We start from the raw sequence: 19,014 nt of genomic DNA, 5'->3' as shown, positions 1-19,014 counted from the left end.
CACCCTTGTGTCATGTTTAATCATAGCCTCACCTCAGGCTTCGTGACCACAGAGTGGCACACAGCTACAGTCATCCCACTCCACAAGGGGGGATCCACTTTGGATCCCGGGAACTACCATCCTATCAGTCTGATGAGCCTGATCTGCAAAGCCATGGAACATATTATCATGGAACTTATAAACAAAGACATTGGCAACCTTCAAACACTGTACCCCACCCAGTTTGAATTCGTGAACAGCCGATCTTGCCTCCTGAACCTGATCAACTTCTTTGAATCATTCTCCAGAGCCATGGACGAGGGTAAGGTGGTTCACACATCCTACTCTGACCTCGCCAAGGCTTTTGACACTATCCCCCACTCTGGAATCATAGATAAACTTACTAAGCTGGGCATTAATCCCTACATCACTCGATGGGTTGCAAACTGGCTTAATGACGTAACACACACTGTAAAAGTAGCAAACTCCAAATCCAGCAAGAAACAAGTGACAAGTGGTGTACCACAGGGTTTTGTCCTGGGACCACTCTTGTTTGGCATCTACTTCTCTGAAGTACAGACCAACACTAAGGGACTCTGGCTTACAAAGTATGAAGATGACTGTATCTGGGAGCCATTATTGAATCCCCAAATTATGTGGATATACTACAAAAGGGCCTTATTGAAACAGATGCCTGGTACTAGAGCCATGGGCTCAAGCTAAATGCCAAAAAATGTATAGTTGTCTCCTTTGGGAAAATCACATACCTGTGAACTACCACATAGGTGGCAGTACACTAAACAGTGAAAGTGTGGTAAAAGACCTAGGGACACAGGTGGACAGTGGTCTCACCTTTGATAACCACATAGCCACAAGAGTTAGAAAGTCTTTCTACTTGGCACATCTCATCACTAAGGGCTTTTCATCCAGAAAAAAGGAGGTCATTGTCCCTCTGTACTCATCCCTGATTAGACCCATTATAGAATACAATGCCCCGTTTGGTATGTACCTCACAAGACATTTGCAACAACTAGAAAGGCTGCAGAAATACCTCACAAAAAGAATCACAGGCCTAAAGCAGATGCCTTATGCTGACCATCTAGAGAAACTCCAGCTATACTCTGTCGTATATCACCTACTCAGATGCGATCTCTGCCTAACATACAAGGCCATGTCAAACCCAGAGTTGTTCGACATGCTACACTTAAAGAAATCCCAATACCTCCTAACCACATGCTCCAGGGATCTTAAACTTGTCATCACCATGAACAGAACATGCTGGAGGGATAGGTTCCTGACCCAGATACCCCCCATACTCTGGAATAGGCTGCCCATACATGTCAGGCAGAGCGCGCCTCAGTGGCCCTCTTCAAGAGGAACCTTGACAATTGGATGGGAGATAGGAAATTAACCCTGGGGATCACATCAGTAGCCCTGCTAGACAGGGGTCTAGGACAGAAAATATTTGTTGGAAGAAATAGCCAGGGAATTGTTATGGCTAGGCTTGTATAGACCCTAGGGCCGATAGCCTAGTACCTACCTATGAACCTATGATGACATTCTCAATATAAAGCTGCTCTCTAGCTCCCAGAACAGCAGTACCCAAAAGGATTCTAAAGTGTTGAAAGATGCAAGCTTCACTGTTGTATGTGTTGTTCCATCAGATGGATATTTTGGTGCTACAACACATGGAAGGGTGTAGTTTATAAGCCTGTTTAACCTATGACATTGCATTGTATAGTTATAAAGAAAAGGTCACGGAGCAGGAAACCATGATGTTTTAATACTTAAAGCATTTTTGCACCATCACAATTTGTTATTTATATGACCTAAATTCAAAATCACACGCCTTTGGGGGGGAAAGTGAATAACCTGTGGTCTCTCTGTTTACTAAGACAGCATACTTGTGATCGGTGCTCTTTTCTACTTGATCAAATGAAACACAGCCATATAAGCCATGAGATCTAGGAACACTCCCAGACACAATTACAAAAATGTAGTTGGTACAGCAACAATGAATGCCTGTTTTGCTCTGCTGTTTCTGGTTATATTTATAGAAAGTACCACCAAAGAGGATTCAGTCTACATGAGAATGAATAGTTGCACAAGTCTGATTAATTAGAAATTCAAACATTAACAGACCTTCTCAGACCACAGTGTTTCATTCCTTGGGATGAGTTAAACTGCTTATTCCAGACTCATGAAAATGCTAAAATCTAAGTGTACTTTTTTGACTATGGACATCTGTTTAGAACTGGAAGCCTTGCTTGATTCAGTAAGAAAAGGAGTCTTGCTTTTTTCAAAAAGGTTTAATAAGAGGCATTAACTTAAATCTAATTAACTGGTCTTTCTGTATGTTTGAACAGCACTTGTCTGTCCCTTAATAGCTGTACTCATTCTAGAATTATATGGGCTGCAGCAAAAAATAAGGCTCTATCAACTTCTTAAAGTATTCAGTAGTGAACATCACTGAGATCACTCACAGGTATTTGATTTTACTTTCTGGCTAAGGTAATGTAGCTAACTCAGAGGAAGCTAATGTTCCTCTGGCAGTGAAGCGTTAATCTTCTAGCATTTGTTGCCAGAAAAGTTATACTATTATTTTTCTACACTCTATCATGTGCTATAGATGCTTTCAGTGAAATTTGAATCCACCTGGCACGGAGGTACAGACAAACTAAGAGAGCTGTTCTTTTTGGTGTATATTGTTTATTTATTTATTTATTCATTTATTTATTTATTTTCTGCTGGATTTATACTCTCTTCATTTTCTCCTAATGATAGCACAGGAACTTTGTCCGGCTGTCCTTTTTAAAGAAAGCTCCAGAGAGTGATCAGTTTTTGCTTTCTGATTAAGGTAATGTTGTTGCCTTGGGGGAGTTAGAGCTCATCAGCCACTGTGATATTGGTTTTATAGTGTGTACTGTCAGAAAAATGATACTCAGATGTATCAGCAGTGTCTATCTTTAAAATATGTCCTTACTTGCATGATTATGTGCATTGTAGCTGCCTTGAGTGTGTCTTGATCCCATTTGGTAGTGAGGTAATTGTACTGGGTACTGGTGTATTAAGAGATTTGAACTTGTGCTTATTAACACTTACTGTATGCTTTTTCTTTTCTTCTGAAGTTATGTTCTGTTCAGTTTTCTTGGTGATAGTGCAGTGTAGAAACATTGTGTCCCATCCACTGGGCTGCCAAATATAAAGTAAGCTCTAGTGAGTGGTCACAAGCTGGATCAGCCATACCTCTCAACCAATCAAGGGCAAATTTCAACAGAATCAGGGACAAAGCCAGAAAAAAATCAGAGACAATCAGGGACACTATTAAAATATTAGTGCTATTAACTTGAAACATTCACAGAATCACAGCATATGAATTAATGTATATTTTCTGAAGTAAATGAAGCCAACAACTCTTAATTATTGTCATTATTAATTAAGTGTAATTTACCAACTTTCCTCCAAAAGTCACCAGTTTTAGGAGGGATTAAGAGGGACAGAGCTAAAATTTGAGTCAGAATCAGGGATGTCCCTGATAATCACGGATAGCTGAAAGGTGTACTCATGTATTATGTGAAGATGCAAACAACATGACTCAAGAAAGTAACTATATCAGAATTTTACCAACAGAAGTCTCTTGCTTACTTTAAAGATCTATAACAGGGCAGAATAATATCAGTGAGAGAGCTACACTATTGGTAATAAGCCTTTATGTGATCTATTTGATTTACAGTAAAACACAAAACAATTATTTATTCTCTGCTGATAGTATAGAAGAGGAAAACAAATTAAAAATATAGTGGCAGCATATTTGCAATTGCATTGTGGTGAGTATTTTTTTCCGATTCTACAATGTTTAACTAATATGACCAAGTCATTAATAAAAAGTAGTTGCTACTTGTGTTTTATTGGCAGTCACTATGAATCCCAGTACCTACCTTAATATTTCTTACATACCTATTTTAATTTGAACACAGTAACAACAGAGACATGTTGTTCTTAGTCTCTTCTAGAGTATGTCACCATTTCATAAATAGTAGAAACGGCTTAGTGTGTGTGGTATCAGCTGAAAACAAAGCAATAGTTGCTTGCTTACTCCTGACTGTTTTTGTAGGGAAATGTAGTTGGAGTAGCACAGATTAATGACTCGTGTTCAGTTGTATGTCTGGTGTTGTTTTAAGAATGCTTAAAGTGGTGATTATCCACTGAAATAAGTCAAGAAGACTATTTGTACTTCATTATTTTTAATTATAGAAACAGAGACAATGGTTAGATTTTATTTAAAATATTTATGGGAGACAGGCTTTCTGACTGAGTGTATAATGTGCCTCATGTGCACAGAAAACAAAGTGTTGGCTGTTTTGTACAACTACTTGCTGCAGATACAATTTAGAGGAGACTGAAGTGCTGCAAAGAAAATATTTTCTAACTGATAGTGGTGACAAAAACAGCATGAAGGAACAGGATAGAGCAGATATTGAAATAGAAAGTTTAGTCAATTGCAATAAACTGTTGATAGGTTAGGAATACAGTATCCTAGTCGTATTGGAGACACATTTTCTCCAGTACGACTAGGATACTGTATTCTTAACCTATCAACAGTTTATTGACACATTTTCTGAGCCGCGGTGGTACAGCGGTAGCGTTGTTGCCTCACAGCAAGAGGTTCTCCTGTTTGATTCTCGGCTGGAGTGCCTTCTATGTGGAGTCTGCATGTCCTCCCCGTGGTCGAGTGGCCTCCGAAAGACATGCGTAAATGGGCGTGCCTTCACTGAAGGTTGGGCATCGGGCTGGCAACTTGGCACCATAAAAATGTACTGCCAATCATTAGCTGACCGGAGTTCTGCTGTTGCGACCCCTAACCGGGAAAAGCCAAAAAGACAAACATTGGAGACACATTTTCTGATATATATGAGGTTCGTATGGACACAGATTGAGAGAAACAAAGGGGTGATGTAACCTCCACAAGTACAGAGGAAGTATGTAAGTATTAATAATAACAGCAGCTGAACAGGGAAAATCGTTAATCAAGTTAACAGTCCTATTGTGCAAGCATGTACAAGAGCAAATGGGAAGATATTGAAATGTGTCAAGTTCTACCAGTAAGACTCCTGACAAAATATTAATTGAGACTAGTAGGAAAAGTACAAAATTAGATACCCTGGATGACATAAGAAATATACAAAAAAGCAAAACATACTGAGAATTTAGTAGGGGATTCCAGCTTAAAAAGTTGTCTTGGCAAGAGTCAAAAGACTGTCATTCCAAATCATGAACACACTGTGATCCAGATCCAGATGCCAAAGAAGCTTTTTAGAATAAATAATTTAAATACTAATTGTGCACACGTGATAATCTTGATGGAAACATGGAAGATGAAGAAAACTAATTTGTAGCAATATTTAAAAATAGCCAAATAAATTATGTAATTGAACAAGACAAAGGGCCTAACAATCTGGTTTTGTGACAATCTGCCATTATTATCCTTTTCTTATAATTATTACATTTTTGAAAAGGCACATGACATAAATGTGGTGATGAGATAATTATGTGTATTTGACACTAAAAAGTATATATATTTATGCTGTACCTCTCAACTGTTGACTCATATTTTATGTCTGTTCCTCATAAATGTTGTGTTTTTCTGGCAAATCATTGATGATGAATTGACTAAATAATGACATTCATTTTAGATTCAAATGTCATACCCTTCAGAAAATGCACACTAATCCAAAACCATTATTCCATCAAATTTCAACATTTACATTTTTTCCCTATTTTTGGACCTTTATGCTCCCATTTTTTGGCTTAATCCAGAATTCTTGTGATACAATGTTGAGCGGTATGATTTTTGAAAACATATTATAGGAAGACTGTATTTCTTTATTCTTTTTTTTTGAGAGAGACAAGTTTCACCTACACCACTTTGGAAGCAAGATATTAGGACTTAACATTATAAGAGCATCACTTATCTTTAAGATCAGTCACTATTTCACCTTTAAAATGCAGAAAAATTGGATGTCATATTTAATTTTTAATATGTAACCAACAAAAAATAAGACCAGCAAGGGGATAAACGTTCCTGTGAACAAGACAATATAAAATAGAGAAGTAAAACGCCAGGGCATGCACAGGAACACAAATGGCAGATGTTCTCCAATGTAAACAGTTAAAAAGCATAGATCCAGATAAGTAAGCGCTTTCACCTGTAGGCTTCTTCAGACTATTACACTCCATATAAAAAACAGTTTCTTTATATAATAGAAAATCACTGCTGATAGGTCAAAAACCTTCTCACATCAATTCAAATTCCCAGAGTGTTTAAAGCTAAACATTCCCAATAAATCACTAATATAAAAACAATTCAAAAAGGAAACTAAACTACCATATATCTCTTAAAATCCTAAAAATGCATATATTTAAATACATTCATTTATATTCAAATAGAAATGTATAATGTAAAGCAAAAATGACAATAATAAAATGAGATAAAAATATATAAAATAATGTGATGAAATAATAATGAATGCTTATGAATATTTGGGCTTAGGCAACTTTTTCTTATGTAAAATGGGCTGTAATTGAACTTTATCATTGAGACCAGGGGACCTATCTGCTCTGCAACGAATGATCCATCTCAATTCACATTCTTGTGTATAATTATCAATGTCCCCCCCTCTGACATTAGGAATTGTCCTTACATGAAGTTACTTAATGAATTTCAGCGATCAGAAGAGGACATTTTATGTAATAAAGTTAATGAACAGTACAACTTGATTAACAGTAAATATTCACTCTCCAAAGCCGAGTCAGGCTTGGATAGGTTATTAGATAATGTTTTATTGTTTGAAAAACACCTTTTAGAGCAAAAAAGGAATAAATTATTGAGAGATGTTAGAGATTTTAAACTCGGCCATGTCTTTACTTGGCCGAGGTTCAATAGCACAGATGTGACTAGAAATTAGATGATTTCTAATGTTGGTTTGAACACTATGAATGAGAATAATAATGTATCAACGAATCTAAATGTAATTAATGAGAATATGAATGATGGGAGCAATGTCAATGATGGGAATAATGTGAATATGAATGATGAAGGGGTGTCCACAGCTAACATTGCACATGTTGAAAATATAGAAATCAATATCAACATGCCTCATGGTTCTGAGCTGCCTGGTAACAATGTGAGGTTGAATGGTTCGAGCAATGAACCTGTAGTGAGAAGGAAAATTAATAATGTCAGGCCTATAAGTACATATGCTAGTGGTGGTAGAGTAAACATTCAAGCCCCTTTCCCGATAGTGATCCCCCAACGCACAGGGAGACAGAGATCCCTGAGCAGGGGGAGACACAAACGGAAGGTGTCAGGGGGAGATCACTCAGGTCCCACCCTGAAGAAAATGTGGGAGAGAATAGAGGGTCACTAGTGATTAATCTCTCACAGAGAACACTAAGTACACATGAAGAACAAGTTATCAATAAGGGACTAAGTTTTATACCCACTTGCAATAGTGATATAATTGACTCCATTTTAGATGTTAGAATGTTTGTACGCAATGTCCAACTGAAATTGGAATTTGGTAATAATGAGAGAGATCATATAGGGACACAGGCAGACATGTTTCGTCCAAACAGTGTTTATACACCGTTGTTACACCCATTATTAGATACATTCTCTAAGTTAGTAGAGAATGATTTATATAAGTACTATAATGAGGGAAGATGTAAGAAAATTAGAGGTCGGAGACATAACTTGACCTTTCAACAGAGAAGAGCACTCTCTGACTTAAGGAAGGATGAATCCATTACCATCAGACCAGCTGATAAGGGTGGTCCAGTTGTATTGATGGACCGCATAGATTATTTTGAAGGTATGAAGAGTATGCTGGGCGATGAGTTGTTCTATGAGAAAATTAGCATGGACGAAGTTAGTAATAAAGTTTTTCAAGTATATGATATGCTGGATGACTTGATCAAGAGTTATAATATTACTTGGACCCTATTTAAGTATTTGAAAGTCAGTAATCCGCTAATATCAGTGATATAAGGACTACCTAAGGTCCATAAGTCCATGAATAAGCCACCCATGCGACCTATAGTTGCTGGACAGGGGTGGCTCACTGAACCTTTTTCTATATTTTTCGAACATTACCTTAGGCCCATAGTTGATGTGAATCACTTCATTCTGAAAGATAGTAAACATTTTCTTTTGGACTTATATGATTATACCCTGACCCTGAATGATCATGAAAATTACATTCTTGTTACACTAGATGTCACCAGTTTGTTCACTGTTATACCTAATGATCTAGGTGTGGTTAGAGTACATCATTATTTAAAGAATAGGTCAGAATTGGATGATAAGACTAAAGATCTTCTAGCATTATTTTTGGAAACAGTGCTTTATAACAACTTGTTTGTTTTTGATGATAATGTTTATTTGCAAAAAGATGGCGTAGCTATGGGCACTTCCTGTGCCAGTAGCTACATCAATATTGTAATGGCGGATTGGGAGGAAGAATTGTTATTCCCTTTAGAGAGTTTTCAACAGTATGTTGGATTTTACAGAAGATTTGTAGATGACCTTTTCCTGATTTGGAAGGGTGATGAAACCAGCCTCTTGGAATTTGTACATACTATAAATAGTTTAATGAGGTTTCTTAGGTTTTCTTTTTGTTTTTCTTCAACAGATATATCTTTTTTGGATGTTAATATCACTAGACTTGATAATGGGCTTTTGAACACCTCAGTTCATAGGAAAGCTTGTTATAGAAACACCTTGTTACATAGACACAGTATGCACCCTAAATATGTTTTTGATAATGTTGTAAAAGGCCAGATGATGAGAGCATCAAGACTCAATCCAACATATGAAGGTTATTCGCAGGAGCTGAGCGTAAGTACAGGTTAACTGAGAGGTGTTACAATGAAAGTGACATTGATAGGACTGTGGTTGAAGTGAATGAACTTAGAAATTCAAGGGCACGTCCATATTTTTCTGAATGGGATGAGATCGAACATGACACTCAAACCATAAAAACAAGTGAAATAAGGTTACCGTTATATTTTACTAAGGATGTGAAGCAGGTTAGAGAGATTATAGGAAAACACTGGGATACCCTCCTACTTGACAATGATGTTAATGACATTGTAGGACCTGTACCCAAGTTTGTTTACAAGAATAAGCATAACCTGAAACGTATGTTGTGTCACAGTCTAATGGTCAATCAGTGCGTGCCTAATGTTTGTGATTATAACACCTCTCCTTGTCACAACTGTAATCAGTGCCAGTATATTGACACTGACAAGAGTTTTATACATCCTGTCACTGGACATGAGTACTTGTTTCACACCAAGACGAACTGCTTGAGTTCCAATGTTGTCTATCTTGCTAGATGCATTTCCTGCACAGCATTCTACATTGGAAAGACATGTAGACAACTAAGGGAATGCATCAGAGAGCATGTATACCATATACGTCTAGGCTCGGAACACAATGCACTGGCTAAACATGTTATGTATATGGGAGTTTCCCACTCTTTCAAGTTTTGTGTTATACAAAGGACAATTCCTAATGTCAGAGGGGGGGACATTGATAATTATACACAGGAATGCGAATTGAGATGGATCATTCGTTGTAAGGCAGATAGGTCCCCTGGTCTCAATGACAAAGTTCAATTACAGCCCATTTTACGTAAGAAAAAGTTGCCTAAGCCCAAATATTCATAAGCATTCATTATTATTTCATCACATTATTTTATATATTTTTATCTCATTTTATTATTGTCATTTTTGCTTTACATTATACATTTCTATTTGAATATAAATGAATGTATTTAAATATATGCATTTTTAGGATTTTAAGAGATATATGGTAGTTTAGTTTCCTTTTTGAATTGTTTTTATATTAGTGATTTATTGGGAATGTTTAGCTTTAAACACTCTGGGAATATGAATTGATGTGAGAAGGTTTTTGACCTATCAGCAGTGATTTTCTATTATATAAAGGAACTGTTTTTTATATGGAGTGTAATAGTCTGAAGAAGCCTACGGGTGAAAGCGCTTACTTTATGTGCAATAAATAAGTTTTCTACGAACTTTTGGATACGTTGAATCTACACTTTTTGGCTTACATATCTGGATCTGTGCTTTTTAACTGTTTACATTGGGGAACATCTGCCATTTGTGTTCCTGTGCATGCCCTGGCATTTTATTTCTCTGTTTTAATATGTAACGCCAGTAGTTTAAATAATAAATTCTTTGACTTGCAAATTAGATTCACAGTAAACCCATTTGATATCATAATTATTGTTGAAACTTGGCTTAATGATAAAATTTTCCTCCTACAACTTGTAAGATTCTCTAACTTTCATAATAGGTGAATTGCTAGGTTTCAGATGGTGCCTCTCTCTATGTTTTTGATCAATGTAAATCTGAAGAAACTTATAATAGCTATTAGTCCACGGTCATATATAAATGAGTTATTACTTGATGCAGTCTTCATTGAAATAGTCAGATTCTTTAGAAGTTCAAATATTATTTTGTTATTATTTATTTGACATTTGTTAATTGGGTTAGTCTGACTGGGCAGCAGCACCTTTTCAGTGGTGGCCCGAGGAGAAAAGTTCCAGTTTTAGAAGTAAAAAAAAAAGTTACATACATGCATGAGCTATGTCAAACATAACAGAGTAAAACAGTTGCATACGTTAAGTACAATGACCAAGTTAAACAAGGGCACAATAACCAAGGCTACAATGATGAAAGCTGTATGTAATTTTGCCTGTAGTAGGAGTTTAGAAACAGTTAACAGAAAAGGAGAGAGATGTTTGGAGGTAGCAGCATTACCAATAAAGGAGGAGAGGGTGATTGCATAAGTATGACCACAAAATCAGACCAGTTATCAGTGTTTATAGTAGACCTTAATTTAGTTGTTAAGAATCAGGTAGCCCTCATTGTGACAGGAGACTTAAATTTTCCATATATATGTTAGAATTCCCTACTATTATTAATTATCTATCCCAAAAATATACCTGAAGATGTAAAAATCCTAGCTTTTTAACAAGTAGACTACAACCCAAAATGCTTTATACCTTAACTCAGTAAATAATGTGGACAGTACTAATACAGTGGAAAGGCTGTGTAATTCTGATCACAACACAGGTACCTGGAATTTACTTTGATTTTGAGTAGGCTAGAAAAACATGCAGTTAGCATGAAGTAATTTAATCAACCTGGTTGTGATTCAATTAAAAAAACCTTTGAAGCCTGGAATTCTAATTTTTTTGATAACTTGAACTATCTAATCTCCAAACATGCTCCAGCCATGGAAATGATAGTAATGCTGAAATTCAAACCACCATGGTGTTGCAAGTTAACAGAGAAGTAAGTTAGAAAGAATGTTTAGCACTGGCTAATGTGTAAACATTTTCCTTTTAGCCAAAGTATGGATAATTTAATAATGCCAATAGATACCTAAGGAAGAAGCTTAGGTTAGCTAAAGCAAAATATGGGGTTCAGTTTGAAAATTTAACTAGTAATATTTAAAAAAAGCTTATTTACATATGTAAGGGAAAACAGATGTAAGAAATATATTAATAATATGACAATAAGGGATAATGGAATAATGTTGGAAAATTTTATCATGATAGCTGAGGTCTTTAGTATTTTTCTCATGTGACAAAGCATGCATAAGAACATATGATCTTTATTGCTAATATGAATGAAATAGAGTGCCCGTCAATAACACATGTTTTCTTTGAGATGGCTTTAAGTCGAATTTAAAAAAGTGCCACTGCAGAACAAGAAAAGTTAAATAGATAAATTCTTAACATATATATGAAGTTATTATTTATTTATTAACCTAATAATTTCAGGAGACCAAGAAAACTTTATCTTTGCCTGTAATGGACTAAAAATATATTTATATATCTAAATATATGTTTACATATATATTTATAAATGTGTGTGTGTGTGTGTGTGTGTGTGTGTGTGTGTGTGTGTGTGTGTGTGTGTGTATATATATATATATATATATATATATCAGTTCAACAACTCCTGTGCATGTAAAACTGACACAAAAAGGGTGCTTGTATCATATGAAGCAAAAGCAAGGAAAAAACAGCACCCTAAGAAATCCAAAAGTGATTGCTTTAATAACAGTACTGACTCCAAAAAACACAGAACAGGTTTCCCTTCTCTAAAACATAGCTTCCTCAGTGTAGATTACAAATCATGACATCAGTCATATTTAAGCATCCAAAGGCTGGTAGGCAAATAAATCAGAATATCAAAACATGCAAATATAACTGCAACACAAATACTTTCATTTATATTAATCATCAAATGTAAATATAGACATTAAAGATATATATGCACACACACACTTCTAAAATATACTAAAAAAAAATTCCAAAGAAGAAAAGGTGTAGAAAAAGCACTTGAAAATTTAAACTTGGAATAAACACAAGCAAGCACTATACACACAAGGAAAGGATGTGCCACTGAAAGTATGCAGAACCCAATTCCAGAGTCGAAAATAAACTTTAATTAAAATAAAACCCACAGTTCCAAATAACCACAAATAAGTTTAGCACCAAAGTTTTGTTCAGCACTTTCATTCAAAACCATAAAAATGAACTTCTTCAGAACTCCAATAAAAGCTACCCTTTATATAAAGCAACTACATGTCACATGATCAACAAAAAAAAACTGAATTAATCAAAGTGCATCATTAAAATCGTATTAAAATATTATTAAACATAAGAAAACAAAAAGTAGAAATGAAAAAATAAAGAAATAATAGCTGTAATAAAATGTTTCTGTCTAAAAATGGATGTTAATTAATATGCAACTAAAGTAACAGTAACAAACTGCTAAATTCCAAAATGTTTAGAATACAATTATTTTAAAATAAATAGTCAGTAATCCAAGCTTTTTAAAATTACACAATTAAAACTTTTAAAATGCCTGAAACTTTTGAACTCTTGAAAGTTTAAAGATGTAAAGATTTTAATTTTAAAGCTGGCAATATACTAAAAAAATCCAGTACTAAATGATACACAGTACTGCCCTCCAATGGTCAAAAAATGAAAACAACCCATTCCTAATATATAAAAAATACACAATATATAGATATGCATAATATAAAAACAATAATGTAACTGATCAAACTAAATAATTTATTCAAAACATTTTATTAGTAAATTAATTAGGGACAAAGCTTCTGTTAAGTCAAGATCAGATAGATTTGATATGTTTTGATATTTTGATTTGTTGGTTTTCCCACCACTGGACGTTTAAATATAAGTGACATCATGATTTGTAATCGATACTGCAGAATCTCTCTTTTAGTGGGGGGAAACCTAGTTTGTGTATTTGAAGTCAGCATTGTTATTAAAGCAATAACCGCGGTGGTGGTGCTGTGGTAGCGCTGTCGCCTGACAGTAAGATGTTGTCCCGTTTGATTCTCAGTTAGAGCGTCTTCTGTCTGGAGACATGCGTGAATGGGCGTACCTTCGTTGAATGTTGTGCGTCAGAGCTGGCAACTCAGTACGTAAAAATCTACTGTCAATCATTAGCAGACCGGAGTTCCGCTGTGGCGACCCCTAACCGGGAAAAGCGGAAAGACACAACAACATTGTTAATAAAGCAATCACTTTTGGATTTCTTTAGGAGCTGTTTTTTCCCTTAGTTGAAACATTTACATATATGTATGTGGATATATTTATTAGTTACAGTTCAAAATAATAAATTCTGATAGTTCAGGATGCAGTCAATGTGCACTGCACTATCAGAATCCCAGTAGTTCACAATGCAGACAGAAGAGTATGTGTTTGTGCGAGTGCTGATTGGCTAGGTTAGAGTAAGGGTTTAGTAAGATGATAGCTTTAGTGTTGCATATGTTTGTTTGTACATGTTTCAGTGTATTATTGCAATGATATGCGAATATAAGTAACCTTCTTAGTAAGCAGCTATAGGAAGAAGCTTATATTATGTGTGTGTCCTGCCACAGGCTGGTACTATTTATGAGACTGGTTCTCTGCCTTGTGCCCAGTGACTGCTGGGAGAGGTTCCAACTCACCTGAAGCTCATTTCGATAAAACAAGTAACTGGAGAATGAATGAGCGAATGAATTAAGGAGCGAATGAGTGAAAGATGTTACAGAATAAGATGTATTTTAACAGACTTAATGTCCTGAACAAAATAATCACAAGCTTAATGTTGTCAGTAGAGGTATTTGTTCAAGAAAGACTTTATTATTCAGTTGCTATGTTAAAGGTTAAAGTTCATCTTCATCTGTCTGGGCAGCTTTATTTTAGTTCATAAAATAATGGATGATATTTTTAGCCACAAGATGCTATTTCTAGGCTTCACTGATTGACAGTGTGTGCCTCAGAAGTCTACATCCAAACAAAGCCACCTACTACGACTACTCTTACTGACACTTGTACATTATCTCAACCCATGTAAGTTTACCGAGCTTGGAATTTGGTTTGGTTCAGTACATTAAGGAGTCTGATTGTCTAAATACTTTTGTGAAACAAAACAACATCGTAGTAAAGGAAGGAATTTTACATACTGGTAGGAGAAGGAAAGAAGGAACAAAAGAAGATAGGAAGGAGCACTTTAGGGGAGCTAAGGCCAACACCTTCCAAGATGCTGCCTGTTGCCTTCGGGGGCTACTGATACTATATGTTTAGCTTCCATGAACATCAGTGGAAAACAAATGCATTTGGGTTGTAGTCAGTCTTAGTCCACAATGGGCATATATCTCCTATGCATGCAGTATATCCTGACATCCCCATTTCTTTATACAAAAAATGATGCAGTGTTATAAAAATCACCAAGAAGCAAATAAAATAATGCCACCAAAGATCCAAACTGGTTTAAAACCATAGGATTTATTAAAATTGAACACTTTTATCCCACTAAGGAGATTTCATCAGAATAACAAATAGTTAAAAAGGCATTTATTTTATACTATTCTCTAAGAGAATCTATTGTTTGATTAACATAATTGTATAATTGCCCCACTATTCTGCAGTATTGTTTACATATTGTTAATTTAATTAACTTGTTTCTTTCAGAGTTTATTTCAGTAATTCTTATACTGAGTTGCACTTTGCACCTTGTATGTGTATGTATATGTATATGTATATTTACTTTTTTGTCTTGTTCTTAATAGTTGCATGTATGTTGTTTGTCTTGTTCTTAATAGTTGTATGTATATCCTTTATGTAATTCATACTTGGAGAGTCACTGAAACCGGACTCAAATTCCTTGTATGTGTGCATACTTGGCCAATAAATGTGATTCTGATTCTGATTCTAATTAAAATCTTAAAGGTACAAAAAACTTTGTTACATAAAAAGATAAGTACACAATATGTAAAAGCATAGTAACATACACATATAAAATTACATGTTAAAAATATAAATCACAGTTTATTGCCCCTGTTGTGCAATACTGATGTTACTGATGCATGTTCATTTAACCCAAGTGCAAAAGTGACACATAACCTAAGCTGCCATTTAAGTTCTTTATTACAAAGATATCCTTTCTAATCTTCACCCTGGGGTTAATACCAATCTTTTCCAAAATTCCAAAGGAGAACTTACTGAATCCAAAACAATCAACTGTGTGCTTGCTTATATGATGCATTATTTTATTTTTGTTTGGCTATATCATGAAGATGTTCATAAATACACGTTTTAAGAGCAAACTCTGACTTCCCAGCATAGAAGGATGAGCAACTGTTACACTTTGCCAGGTGAGCAACTGTTGTTGTGGAACAGTTCCCTTTCTGAAATTTTATTTTTTACTACTTGGGATGTTGTTAAGCACCAGGGTTTGTGCCTTTGCTATAAAAGAACATTGTTTGCAGCATTCGCAGAGGACGGTACCCCTATCATCTGTTTTCAAATAAATACTTAAAAGTAGATGCTGTTTTTGTTACGAAAATTGGTTCAGCCCCTACCATGTTTTGCATATCCTCGTTCACTATAAAACTATTCCAATTTCTCTTAATGATCTCCCTTATCTCTTTAGAAAATTGATTATGTTGTACTTTTTCATATTTCACCTCTTAATCATTAGTTGGTGACTTGCCAAAACCTGATCCTAAAAGGGGTTTAAATCTACCCCCCCCCCCCTTCACTATACACTTCTTTAATCAGGCTACCAACTAAATTCTCTGGATACAAATATAAAACAAAACCTCTGAAACAGAAAAAGGGAATCAGCTGCAAAAATAAGTAGAGTTGCAAAGTAAAAGGCACAACGGTTCCACACAGCCAGATAATCCAAACAGTAAATACTTTAATCCAGTAAGGTAAGCACTTTCACGGATAACATCCACTTCATCAGACCAAGACAAACAGTTAATTTAGAATACATCCTTTTAAACCTTCAAATAATCAAATCAAATAACAGATGAAATAAAGCTACGTAACTCACCTGCTGGGTACTGAACATTTCTAAGTAGCTTACTTAAATTACATGAAAATACTGGAAAATTAAAACCATTAATAAAACAATTAAATTACATACATACTATACACTCTGTTAAAACTGTTAATAAATATTTGAACATAAAAATATGGACAATATACAGGCAATTGGTGCAATTAATAAAATAATAATAATACTAAAATACTAGAGAGCTAAATATGAACTAACACACTATAAACCCTAATAAAATTTGTAGAACATATATCACTCAATATACAGCTAATATAAAACTTTTATGGATATATATGAAAACAATATTAAAATAGTCATTACAATAAGTAGGACACATATTGAAAGGTAATAATGGTAGTAAGTGGTTCAATGTTTAAGAGCCCTGGCTTTAAGGAACGGTTTCAGTGAGACTTTATTATTCAAGCCAGGGGGTCTATCAGCTTGAAACTGTATAATCCATTTTGTTCACTGGATTCTGTTTTATTACGTATATCACTTCCCCTCATGTTACTATGCAAAATCTATAATACTAATTAATTTACTAATAAAATGTTTTGAATAAATAATTTAATTTGATCAGTTACAATATTGTTTTCATATATATGCATACAAGTTTGACATTAGCTGTATATTGAGTGATATATGTTCTACAAGTTTTATTAGGGTTTATAGTGTGTTAGTTCGTATTTAGCTCTCTAGTATTTTAGTATTATTATTATTTTATTAATTGCACCAATTATCTGTATATTGTCCCTATTTTTATGTTCAAATATTTATTAATAGTTTTAACAGAGTGTATAGTATGTATGTAATTTAATTGTTTTATTAATGGTTTTAATTTTCCAGTATTTTCATGTAATTTAAGTAAGCTACTTAGAAATGTTCAGTACCCAGCAGGTTTATTATGTAGCTTTATTTCATCTGTTATTTGATTGGATTATTTGAAGGTTTAAAAGGATGTATTCTAAATTAACTGTTTGTCTTGGTCTGATGAAGTGGATGTTATCCGTGAAAGCTCTTACCTTACTGGAATAAAGTATTTATTGTTTGGATTATCCAGCTGTGTGGAACCATTTTGCCTTTTACTTTGCATCTAAATTCTCTGGATAGCCTCACACAAGGAACATATCTTTCAGCTTAACCAATTCATCCCACACCTCATCAAACTGGGATGTTATCCTTGGCACACTAATAGCTTGACCTTTCACTAAACTTTTCTTTTGTGCAAAGGGGTGGCAACTAGTAAAATGTAAACAGGAATTACAAAAGGTCTCTTTTCTATATACATTTGACTTAAATCCAGCTGCTGCATGGGATATAAGGGTATCCAGATAGATAATCCACTCCATACTTCAGGAATCTTAAAAAAATCCATGGCATTGTTTAAATACTCAGTAAAGGAATGAATCTCCACCTCAGTACTGTTGCACAAAATAAAACTATCATCAAGGAACCTTAAATACAGGTGGAGATTCTTAGAAAACCTACTATTGAGAACATATTCATTTTCCCATCATAGCAAAACAGTGCTATCCAAAACAGGGGTGCAGGCTGCACCCATAGCAATACCCCTGGTTTTCTGAAAAAAATCACCTTCAAAAGAGAAATGAGAGCCATTAATTAAACCACCAAGGCCACTTTATCCTTTGATAAGGAGGATAATTTATGATGAGTGTCATGGAACAACTCAAGCCCTTCATTTTTGGGAGTAACTTCTTCAGCAAAGTGTTGTAGCTTACAGTTAGTATACATACATAATCTTTGTACACAGACATCTACATTTTACATTTTAAATACTTCAATATTTAGAGTCCAAAATTCAGCATCTCTGTAATACTGAGGTCTTCTGATGAATTTTGTTAAAATTTGTGAAATTTGTTACTGTTCTCAGTGGGCATCATATTATAAAAATCACTTTCAAAAGTGACAAAGTACTTTATTCCAAACCAGTTCTCTCATTGTCAGAATCTTCTTTTTCTTCCCTGGTCTGGATCATTACTTGGTTCATAATTTTGGAATTTGTCTAGTCTTCTGCCATCAATCCACTTGTAGAGTAACCTCTGGTCCCTCCTACACATCTAACCATCTGTGTTTGTTGACAAAATTTATTTGATTTTGAATCGATACGTGCCAATGACCCACCTAGGTTGCAAAATTCTCATGCAGCTATATAATAGTTGTATTTTTCTCTGTCTTGTTCTCTTTTGTTTGTTCTATCTTTGACTGTAAGAGTTTAGATAATAGTTGCAATTTTCTTCTAAATTTACTATGAATTAGCAGTAATGCTAGAAATAGTTCTTTCACATCATTTCTTGTGAATCTGAAGTCCAACAAGGCCAGTAGAGAGCCTTCCCTTCTTCCGCTGCCTTCCAAGCATTATTTATGCCCTCTGCTTTTCTTCCTTCTACCACATTTCCCTAAAATATATATTGACCTGGTTAATCACATGCTTATAGATGTAAATGTACACAATTGCTGAAGAAGTTTGTGAACCATAGTCTGAAATCAGTTGGTATGAAACACAATGGTATGTAAATGTCAGTTTCAGCTACAGTGGCTTATGTTCCATGTCTG

General features: G+C 34.8%; 1 protein-coding gene across 2 annotated transcripts in view; it reads left to right on the top strand.

Moving 5' to 3' along the window:
• Positions 1 to 19,014, top strand: part of ARHGAP31 (Rho GTPase activating protein 31) — an 870,295-nt gene that overhangs the window by 829,722 nt on the left and 21,559 nt on the right. The gene's annotated exons all lie outside the window — the stretch shown is intronic.

Source organism: Protopterus annectens, chromosome 5.part1 (genome assembly GCF_019279795.1).
Source record: "Protopterus annectens isolate FY-2018-M chromosome 5.part1, PAN1.0, whole genome shotgun sequence".
Taxonomy (NCBI): domain Eukaryota; kingdom Metazoa; phylum Chordata; order Ceratodontiformes; family Protopteridae; genus Protopterus; species Protopterus annectens.
Note: the sequence above shows the minus strand (reverse complement) of the source record. Positions and strands in the feature narration are given on the sequence as shown.